Source organism: Chlorocebus sabaeus, chromosome 1, assembly GCF_047675955.1.
Source record: "Chlorocebus sabaeus isolate Y175 chromosome 1, mChlSab1.0.hap1, whole genome shotgun sequence".
Taxonomy (NCBI): domain Eukaryota; kingdom Metazoa; phylum Chordata; class Mammalia; order Primates; family Cercopithecidae; genus Chlorocebus; species Chlorocebus sabaeus.
The window spans coordinates 10,259,615-10,270,786 of NC_132904.1; the positions used below are offsets into that span (position 1 = coordinate 10,259,615).

General features: G+C 48.8%; 1 non-coding gene across 1 annotated transcript; it reads right to left on the minus strand.

Moving 5' to 3' along the window:
* Positions 1 to 4,066: 4,066 nt before the first annotated feature.
* On the minus strand, positions 4,067 to 4,173 carry LOC119624530 (U6 spliceosomal RNA). The gene has a single exon (XR_005240696.1). It is a non-coding gene; the product is annotated as a U6 spliceosomal RNA (small nuclear RNA).
* Between the last annotated feature and the right edge of the window lie 6,999 nt (positions 4,174 to 11,172).

The window sequence follows — 11,172 nt, forward strand, 5'->3', positions numbered from 1 at the left end:
AGGCCGGGAAACGGCGGCCCGGAAGTCTCTAGGAAATGACGCAAGAACACACCTCCTACCGCTCTTGGCAGTTTTTGGCGCGTTCCTCGAAACAGCCAATTGACACCTTCCTACCGCTATGGGCGGAGCACAAAAGGGCTCTTTTTCTGGTTCTGTTCCTCCTCCAAGGCCTATACTTGTGAGTGACATCTCGGTCCACCCAATCATGTACGCGAGAAGCCTAAACTGTTCTTGACTCCTCCCTCCATTCATACTGTTAAATTTCTATTCAGGCCGGGTGTGGTGGCACACGCCTGTAATCTCAGCACTTTCGGGGAGACTAAGGCGGGCGGATCACCAGAGATCAGGATGTTTGAGACCAGCCTGGCCAACAAGGTGAAACCCCGTCTCTACTAAAAAACAAAAGTAGGGACTGGGCGCGGTGATTCACTCCTGTAATCCCAGCACTTTGGGAGGACAAGGCAGGTAGATCATCTGAGGTCGGAGTTTGAGACCAGTCTTGCCAACATGGTGAAACCCCGTCTGTACTAAAAATACAAAAATTGGCCGGGCGCAGTGGCTCACGCATGTAATCCCAACACTTTGGGAGGCCGAGGCGGGTGGATCACCTGAAGTCAACAGTTCGAGACCAGCCTGGCCAATATGGTGAAACCCCGTCTCTATTAAAAATACAAAAATTAGCTGGCATGGTGGCGGGCACCTGTAATTCCAGCTCGGGAGGCTGAGTCAGGAGAATTGCTGAACCCAGGAGGTGGAGGTTGCAGTGAGCCAAGATTGAGCCATTGCACTCCAGCCTGGGCCACAAAAGCGAAATTCCGTCTCAAAAACAAAAAACAACAATAAAAAAAGTTTGAGAGCAGCCTGGCCAACATGGTGAAATCCCGTATCTACTAAGAATACAAAGAGAGCAAGACTGTCTCAAAAAAAAAAAGAAAAGAAAAAGTCTCCATTCAGAGTCCCCTCCTCTCCACCAGGCCTCCATCATTCCTGACACTGACCTAGTAACCAAACTCCCCTCAATTACTCTCAATTACTATTACACTCTTCAATTCCAGTTACCATGCTGGAGCAGTCAACTTCCCTTTCTTCCAACCCTCTCTCTATCTCTCCCTCCCCCATCCTTTCCTTCTTGGTTTTTTAAACCTAAATCTGACCAAGTCATATACTTTCAGTGGCTCCCCATTGCTTCCTAGGCAAAATCCCAATTCCTGAATGTCACTGTCCAACCTCAACTCTCAAAACTCTTCAATATTCCACACCTTCGACCCTGCTCTCTGATTTCCACCACCAAGCCTTTTGTTGCATTCAAAATGCACTCTGCATTTTGTTGTTGTTGTTGAGACGAGGTCTAGCTCTAAGCCCAGGCTGGAGTGGAGTGGAGTGTGATCTCAGCTTAGTGCAGCCTTGCAACCTCCACCTCCCAGGCTCAAGCCATCCTCCCACCTCACCCTCCGGAGTAGCTGGGATTACAGGCGTCCACCACCATGCCTGGCTTTTATTTTTTTATTTTTTTATTTTTTTGAGACAGAGCCTTGCTCTGTCACCCAGGCTGAAATGCAGTGGTGCAATCTTGGCTCACTGCAATCTCTACCTCCCGGATTCAAGCAATTCTCCTGCCTCAGCCTCCTGAGTAGCTGGGATTACAGGCATCCGCCACCATGCCCAGCTATTTTTTGTATTTTCAGTAGAGACAGTGTTTCACCATGTTGGCCAGGCTGGTCTTGAACTCCTGACTTCAGGCGATCCACCCACGTTGGTCTCCCAAGGTGCTGGGATTACAGGTGTGAGCCACCGTGCCCAGCCTTGTTTTGTTTTGTTTTGTTTTGTTTGAGACAGGGTCTCACTCTGTCACCCGGGCTGGAGTGCAGTGGTGCGATCTCAGCTCACTGCAACCTCCACCTCCCGGGTTCAAGTGATTCTCCTGCCTCGGCCTCCCTAGTAGCAGGGACTACAGGTGCCTGTCACTGAGCGCAGCTAATTTTTGTATTTTTAGTAGAGACGGAATTTCACCATTTTGGCCAAGGTAGTCTAGAACTCCTGACCTCAGGTGATCCGACTGCCTCTGCCTCCCAAAGTGCTGGGATTACAGGCGTGAGCCACCGCGCCCAGCCTAATTTTTGTAGAAATGGAGGGGGGTCTTGCTATGTTAGCCAAGCTGGTCTCAAATTCGTAAGCTGAAGCGATCCGCCCAGATCAGCCTCCCAAAGTGCTGGGATTACAGGCATGTGCCACTGCACCTGGCCTGGCCTCTGAACTTTGGGTTTTGTTTTGTTTTGTTTTGAGACATGCTGTCACCCAGGCTGGAGTGCAGTGGTGCAATCTCAGCTCACGGCAACCTCCACCTCACTGGTTCAAGCAATTGTCCTGCCTCAGCCTCCCAAGCAACTGGAATTACACACCCAGCTAATTTTTGCATTTTTAATAGAGACAGGGTTTCACCATGTTGGCCAGCCTGGTCTTGAACTCCTGGCCTCATGTCATCTGCCCGCCTCAGCCTCCCAAAGTGCTGGGATTACAGGCGTGAGCCACTGTGCCCGGCCTTGTTTCTGCATTTTATGTTCATTTTTTCAGCTCCTATCCAGGCTGCCTTTTTCACCAAGCTAACTCCTGCTTCCTGGCTTCCAGTTAATGATACCACTTACTTTATTCAGTGAATACTTGTTAGCCTTTACTGTGTGTTAGGAACTATTGTAGACACCAGTATAAACGAGGTGGATAAAGTTTCTTGTCACAAAGCTGACATTCTGAAGGTAAAAAACAGACAATAAATGGGCACTTAATTAGAAAAGATTGTGTAATTGTCGCAGTGAAAATAAAACGATGATGCGCTAGGAAGATACGTGGGGCGGGACTACTCAGGATGCCTTCACTGGCCACCCCAAGCCTGTGTCTCCTTTCTGTCCAGCAACACCTGTGACAGCCCTGCCCCACATGGTGGGTCTCCATCAAGACTAGCGGCCACCTGAGGGCAGAGCCTGTGTTGGTTCACCACTGTTTCCAACCAGACACTCTGAATGTTTCTAAACTGCAGGAGGCTGAACAGTATTGAACTTAGGCAGAAGGCAGACAAGGAAAGGGGGTGTGGGACCAGCCACTGGGCCAGGTCTTAATGGTACAACCTCATTCCAGGTTTACAATAATGTCATGAAAGAGATACTACTATTATTTCAATTATTTGAGACAGTGTCTTGCTCTGTTGCCTTGGCTGGAGTGCAGTGTCATGACCACAGCTCACTGTATCCTCGACCTCCCAGGCTCAAGTGATCCTCTTGCCTCAGTTTCCCGAGTAGTTGGGACTACAGGCACACACCGCCATACCTGGCTAACGTTTTATTTTTTGTAGAGTCAGAGTCCCACTATGTTGCCCAGGCTGGTCTTGAACTCCCAGGCTCAAGCAATCCTCCCACCATGGCCTCCCAAAATGCTGGGATTACAGGCGAGAGCCACTGCACCTGGCCTATTTCAAATTTTTTACAAATGAGGAAATAGGCCTGAAGAGTCAGGTGACTTGATCAAGATCATGAAGCTACAAGGCTGCCTTGCCAGGATTACAGGGCGGGTCTGTTGCCTCCAAAACCCATGCTTTTAGCCACCACACATGCTGCTGCAGAGGTGGACTTTCCAGAAGTTCCAGTTTTGACATTGAGGTTAATAACCAAAGTCTGTGGCAGGGGGTGGCGATGGGGTGGCAAGAGATTGAGAAACAGGAGCTTCAGAAGAGAAACCTCAGTCCATGGGTGGTGGGGGCGGGTGTCACAGCAAGGTGGCAATGAACTCGGAGTGCCCTAGAAGGGGAGCTGTGTCTGAGCTTCCTCTGGAGGGATGTGTTCCCAGGCCCCAAGCTCATCCCTCTTCATTGCCCCCTCATCTTCCCCACCCCATTCTAGTTTGTTGTTTGTTTTTGGCTTACAACAACACAAATTTATATTCTTACAGTTCTAAAGCTCAGCAATATAAAATCAAGATGTCAGAAGGCCAGTATTTCTTGTCGGGACTCCAGGGCCGAATCCATTACCTTTTTTAATTTCTAGAAGCCACTTATATCTCTTGGTTTGTAATCCCTTCAAAAAATATGGAATGCTTCACAAATTTGCGTGTCATCCTTGCACAGGGGCCATGCTAATCTTCTCTGTATCGTTCCAATTTTAGTGTATGTGCTGCCGAAGTGAGCACTGTTTTTTTTTTTTGTTTTTTTTTTTGACAGAGTCTCGCTCTGTAGCCCAGGCTGGTTTGCCGTGGTATGCTCTCAGCTGACTGCAAACTCTGCCTCCCAGGTTCAAGTGATTCTCCTGCCTCAGCCTCACCAATAGCTGGGATTACAGGCACATGACACCACGCCTGGCTAATTTTTGTATTTTTAGTAGAGACATGGTTTCACCATGTTGGCCAGGCTGGTCTCAAAACTCCTGACCTTGGCCAGGCATGGCGGCTCACGCCTGTAATCCCAGCACTTTGGGAGGCCGAGGCGGGCGGATCACAAGGTCAGGGATCGAGACCATCCTGGCTAACATGGTGAAACCCTGCCTCTACTAAAAATACAAAAAAAAAATTAGCCGGGCATGGTGGTGTGTGCCTGTAGTTCCAGCTACTTGGGAGGCTGAGGCAGAATGGCATGAACCCGGGAGGCGGAGCTTGCAGGGCAGCAGAGCAAGACTCTGTCTCAAAAAAAAAAAAACCTCCTGACCTCAAGTGATCCACCTGCCTCAGCCTCCCAAAGTACTGTGATTACGGGCGTGAGCCACCATGCCCAGCCCCAGTCTTAGCAATCTCAGCCCAACCCCACCCACAACCACTAAGGGCCCTGTTCTTGCCCTGCGCTGAGCCCTAGCAAACAGCCTGGGATAGATGCTTCCAAACTTCCTCCCCAATCCCCAGGGGCACAGGGTTAAGAGACCCAGGCCCCAGCTGGCTGCCGCTGGGAAAAGGAAGAGGCAAGGACCTCCCTGCTGCCCACCTGGGCTTGTCTGGCACTGGGAAACAAAGGAATAACTCCCCAATTAGAGCACAGTCAGGTGTAGGCAAGAGAAAAATGGCTTCCCTCCACCCCTCTAGGTTCTTTGGCTGGACTATGAACTAAATTGACTTAAGACAGATCAACAGGTGAAAAACCATTTCTAATTAGATGCATACGATGATGGTTAGTACTGTGTGTCAATTTGATTAGATTGAAGGATACTGATCCTGGGTGTGTCTGTGAGGGTGCTGCCAATGGAGATTAACATTTGAGTCTGTGCTGGGGAAGGCAGACCCACCCTTAATCTGGGTGGGCACCATCTAATCACCTGCTAGTGGGGCTAGAATATAAAGCAGGCAGAAAAATGTGAAAAGACAAGCCTGGCCTCGCCTCCCAGCCTACAACTTTCTCCCATGTTGGATGCTTCCTGCCCTCAAACATCAAATTCCAAGTTCTTCGGTTTTGGAACTCAGACTGGCTCTCCTTGCTCCTCAGCTTGCAGGCAGCCTATTGTGGGACCTTGTGATCATGTAAGTTAATACTTAATAAACTCCCCTTTATATACATATATCCTATTAGTTCTGTCCCTCTAGAGAACCCTAATACACATACACATGGGAGTACCACAAAACATGTAGCTCGAAGGGTCAGCTGAAGCTTATATAGCATCCTGAGCTACAAAAAGAAACAGGGGATGGGAGTTCTCAGGGGTTATGAGGGTGAGGGGAGGATGTGTATGGTGAAAAAAGGCTGTCTTATTACACAGATGAAGTCTCCGGTGATCAAAATTGTTTGGGCCGGGCCTGGTGGCTCACACCTGTAATCCCAGCACTTTAGGAGGCCGAGGTGGGCAGATCACGAGGTCCAGAGATTGAGACTATCTTGGCCAACATGGTGAAACCCGTCTTTACTGAAAATACAAAAAATCAAGCTAGCTGGGTGTGGCGGCGGGCACCTATAGTCCTGGCTACTCAGTAGGCCAAGGCAGGAGAATCACGTGAAACCAGGAGGCAGAGGTTGCAGTAAACTGAGATTGCACCACTGCAGTCCAGCCTGGTGACAGAGCAGGACTCTGTCTCAAAAATAAAAAAAGGTTGTCTGGAGCAGCCCTCTTCCTGATATAAGATACTCTTACCAATGTAAGACTAGTAATATAATTTCCATTATGCATGTAAATTACAAAATAGCAACCTAAAAGGAAGAAGCTGAAACAAAATTAACATAAGCAGAGAGCTTATCTGGGCCAAGTTTGATGATTATAACCTGGGAGCATAGAATCAAGTTATCCTGAATATACACTCTGATTAGCAGCAGTTGTAACTGCATTTTTTTTTTTTTTTGAGAGAGTCTCGCTCTGTCACCCAGGCTGGAGTGCAGTGGCACCATCTCAACTCATTGCAACCTCCGCCTCCTGGGTTTAAGTGATTTTCCTGCTTCAGCCTCCCGAATAACTTGGATTACAGGCGCCTACCACCACACCCGGCTAATTTTTGTATTTTTACTTTTTATTTTTAAATTTTATTTATTTACTTCTTTTTTTGAGACAGTCTCGCTCTGTCGCCCAGGCTGGAGTGCAGTGGCGAGATCTCGACTCACTGTAAGCTCCGCCTCCCAGGTTCACACCATTCTCCTGCCTCAGCCTCCCCAGTAGCTGGGACTACAGGCACCCGCCACCATACCCGACTCATTTTTTTGTATTTTTTAGTGGAGATGGGGTTTCACCGTGTTAACCAGTATGGTCTCGATCTCCTGACCTAGTGATCAGCCTGGTTTAGCCTCCCAAAGTGCTGGGATTACAGGCATGAGCCACCACACCCGGCCAATTTTTGTATTTTTAGTAGAGACGGGGTTTCCCATGTTGGTCAGGCTGGTCTTGAACTCCTGACCTCAAGTGATCTGCCTGCCTCAGCCTCCCAAAGTGCTGGGATTACAGGCGTGAGCCACCGTGCCTGGCCTGTAAGTGGATTTTTAAAAGCAAAAAAGGAAGACAGGGAGCCAGGAGGATCGCTTGAAACCAGGAGTTCAAGACCAGACTGGGCAACGAAGTAAAACCTTTGTCTCCACACAAAAATAATAATGGTGTGACATGCGAGTGCCTGTAGTCCCAGCTACTTGGGAGGCTGAGGTGGGAGGATTGCTTGAGCCTGGGAGATAGAGGCTGCTGTAAGCCATGATCATGCCACTGCGTGAGTGACACAGTGAGACCCTGTCTCAAAAAATAATAATAATAAAGTAACAAAACGGGGGACAGGGAGTGAGCCCATACAATTGTCAGAGGTGTTTGAACCAGAGAGACTCCATCTTGAGTAGGGGCTGTGCAAAATAAAGCTGAGACCTGCCGGGCTGCACTCTCAATAGTTTAGGCATTCTTCTTCTTCTTCTTCTTTTTTTTTTTTTTGAGACGGAGTCTTGCTCTGTCGCCCAGACTGGAGAGCAGTGCCACGATCTTGGCTCACTGCAACCTCTGCCTCCCAGGTTCAAGCGATTCCCCTCCCTCAGCCTACTGAGTAGCTGGGATTACAGGCGCATGCCACCATGCTTGGCTAAATTTTTTTGTATTCACCATGTTGGCCAGACTGGTCTTGAACTCCTGACCTCAGGCAATCCGCCTGCCTCGCCCTCCCAAAGTGCTGGGATTACAAGCGTGAACCACTATGCCCAGCCTAAATTTATTTATTATTATTATTGTTATTTTGAGATGGAATCTTGCTCTGTCACCCAGGCTGGAGTGCAGTGGCGCCATCTCAGCTCACTGCAACCTCCGCCTCCCGGGTTCAAGCGGTTCTCCTGCCTCAGTTTCCTGAGTAGCTGGGATTACAGGTGCGCGCCACCATGCCCAGCTAATTTTTGTATTTTTAGTAGAGACGGTATTTCACCATGTTGGTCAGGTTGGTCTCAAACTCCTGGCCTCAAGCAATCTACTTGCCTTGGCCTTCAAAGTGCTGGGATTACAGGCATGAGCCACCGCACCCAGCCTAAATTGATTGGTTATGGAGTCTCACTCTGTCACCCAGGCTGGGTTTCAATGGTGCAATCTCAGCTCACTGCAAACTCTGCCTCCCAGGTTCAAGCAATTCTCCTGCCTCACCCTCCCGAGTAGCTGGGATTACAGGCGCACAGCACCACACCCAGCTAATTTTTGTATTTTTAGTAGAGACGGGGTTTCACCATGTTGGTCAGGCTGGTCTCAAACTTCTGACCTCGTGATCTGCCCGCCTCAGCCTCCCAAAGTGCTGGGATTACAGGCATGAGCCACTGCACCCAGCCTCCTTTCTTTTCTTAAACAATTTGCTTTTGCTTTATGCTATGGACTTGCCCCAAATTACCTCTTGCAGGAGGTCCAAGAACCCTCTCTTGGGGTCTGGATTGGGACTCCTTTTCTGTAACACAATGTTGTTTGTAAGGAATTATTGGTTTATAGAAATGAAGCTGATTAGTGTTACATTACAGGGTATGGGTTATAGTGTCTGGCGTGGCACTGTCAGGTTAATGTGTAGCTACTTGCGGCAATAATAAGCAGTTTCAAGAGATGAACACATAGCTCAAAAGAGAGTAAGATGTAATTACTGTCTCATGTTAGTATCTCAGTGGGCCTAATAATTAAAAAGATTTACATTCCTTAGGCTGGGAGTGGTGGCTTATACCTGTAATCCCAGCACTTCAAGTCAGGAGTTCAATACCAGCCTGGCCAATATGGTGAAACTCCATCTCCACTAAAAATACAAAAATTAGCCAGGTGTGGTGGCGGGCGCCTGTAGTCCCAGTTACCCAGGAGGCTGAAGCAGGAGAATCGCTTGAACCTGGGAGGCGGAGGCTGCAGTGAGCTGAGATCATGCCACTGCACTCCAGCCTGGGCAACAGAGTGAGACTCCATCTTGATTGATTGATTGATAGATAGATAGATAGATAGATAGATAGATAGATAGATAGGATTGATTTACTTTCCTCAGATAAAAATACTTTTCTTCTCAAAAAGGTTAGCTTTTTGCCGGGCATGGTGGCTCACACCTGTAATCCCAGCACTTTGGGAGGCCAAGGTGGGCAGATCACCTGAGGTCAGGAGTTCAAGACCAGCCTGGCCAACATGGTAAAACCCCATCTCTACTAAAAATACAAAAATTAGCTGGGCATGATGGCGGGCACCTGCAATCCCAGCTATTCAGGAGGCTGAGGCAGAAGAATTGCTTGAATCTGGGAGGCAGAGGTTGTAGTGAGCCAAGATCACGCCATTGCACTCCCGCCTGGGCAATGAGCAAAAAATTGTCTCAAAAAAAAAAAAAAAAAAAAAAAAATTAAAACATTAAAAAGGTTAGCTTTTCAGAGTTTCTCCTATGTCTGTAGTTTCTCTGAATAACCAGCTCAAAATATGTCGAAGTAGTATATTTCAGGGTGGGATATTCTGTTCTCCTACAGTTGCATTTTGGGGTGGTGTGTCTCGAGCCCCAACACAGGCAAGGGGCCTGGAGATACTCTAGGAGGTGATGGGGACTTTCTGGCACTGGGAAACTGAACTTTTTGTTTGTGCTGTGCTCCACGGCTTTCCTCAGGCCTCTGTGATGCGTTTCTCTCCGAACCTCTATCAGAGTGGAGTAAAGAGAGGCTGGCAGACAGGTTCCATAATGCAGCTGAGTCTGCTAGTGCCAGGCAGGGCTTGGATTAATTATTGGATTAATACCAAGGTCTCTGCTCTTTCCCCATCCCTCCCAGCAACCAACCCTTACCAGAATCCAGGCACAGTCCTTCAACAAGAGAGGAGTGAGACTGTGTGGCGCATTTACACAATGAAACGTGACAGAGTAGTGAAAATGAACTCCAGCTGCAGCACTGATGGATCCCACAGACGATGTTGAGGGAAGAGGCCAGACCTGAAAGAACACAGACTGCATGCTTCTATTTATACAAAGCCCAACAGCAGACAGGTCTGAGCCATGACGTGGGAGTCAGGTGGTGGGGACCCCAGGGGAAGAAGGAAGACAGGGGGCCGAGAAGAGGCATGACTGGCTTCTGGGTTCTGGCCACCCTGTTCACTTAGTGATGAGTCCATCGTGAATGGTGGGACTTCCTTCATTTGTGCACTTTTCTGTATGTATGTTACACTTCAATTAAAAACTTGAAGAATTTTTGACAAGGCCAGATGCAGTGGCTCATACCTGTAATCCCAACGCTTTGGGAGGCCCAGGTGGAAGGATCATTTGAGATCAGGAGTTCGAGACCAGCCTGGGCAACATGGCAAGAACCCCATCTGTACTAAAAACAAACAATTGGCCGGGCGCGGTAGCTCACGCCTGTAATCCCAGCACTTCGGGAGGCCAAGGCGGGCAGATCACGAGGTCAGGAGATTGAGACCATCCTGGCTAACACGGTGAAACCCCATCTCTACTGAAAATACAAAAAATTAGCCGGGTGTGGTGGCGGGTGCCTGTAGTCCCAGCTACTCGGGAGGCTGAGGTGGGAGAATGGCGTGAACCCGGGAGGCGGAGCTTGCAGTGAGCCAAGATTGCGCCACTGCACTCCAGCCTGGGCAACAGAGCTAGACTCCATCTCAAAAACAAAACAAAACAAAACAAAAAAAACAATTAGCCAGGCATGGTGGCGCGAACCTGTAGTCCTAGCTACTAGGGAGGCTGAGGCAGGAGCATTGCTTGAGCCCAGGAGGGTGAGGCTGTACTGAGCTATGATGGTGCCTCTGCACTCCAGCCTGGATGACAGAGTGAGACCCTGTCTCAAAAAAATAAGGCCAGGCCGGGCGTGGTGACTCACGCCTGTAATCCTAGCACTTTCGGAGGCTGAGGCAGGTGGATCACGAGGTCAGGAGTTCAAGATCAGCCTGGCCAAGATGGTGAAACTATGTCTCTACTAAAAATACAAAAATTAGCCAGGCACAGTGGCAGGCTACTCAGGAGGCTGAGGCAGGAGAATCACTTGAATCCGGGGAACAGAGGTTGCAGTGAGCCAAGATCGTGCCACTGCACTCCAGCCTGGGTGACAGAGTGAGACTCTGTCTCAAAACAAATAAATTTAAAAAATAAGGCCAGGCGCAGTGGCTCATGCCTGTAATCCCAGCACTTCAAGAGGCCAAGGCGGGAAGATCACATGAAGTCAGGAGTTCGAGACCAGCCTGACCAACATGGTGAAACTCCATTTCTTTTCCTTTTTTTTTTTTTTTTTTTTTTGAGGCGGAGTCTCGCTCTGTTGCCCAGGCTGGAGTGCAGTGGCGT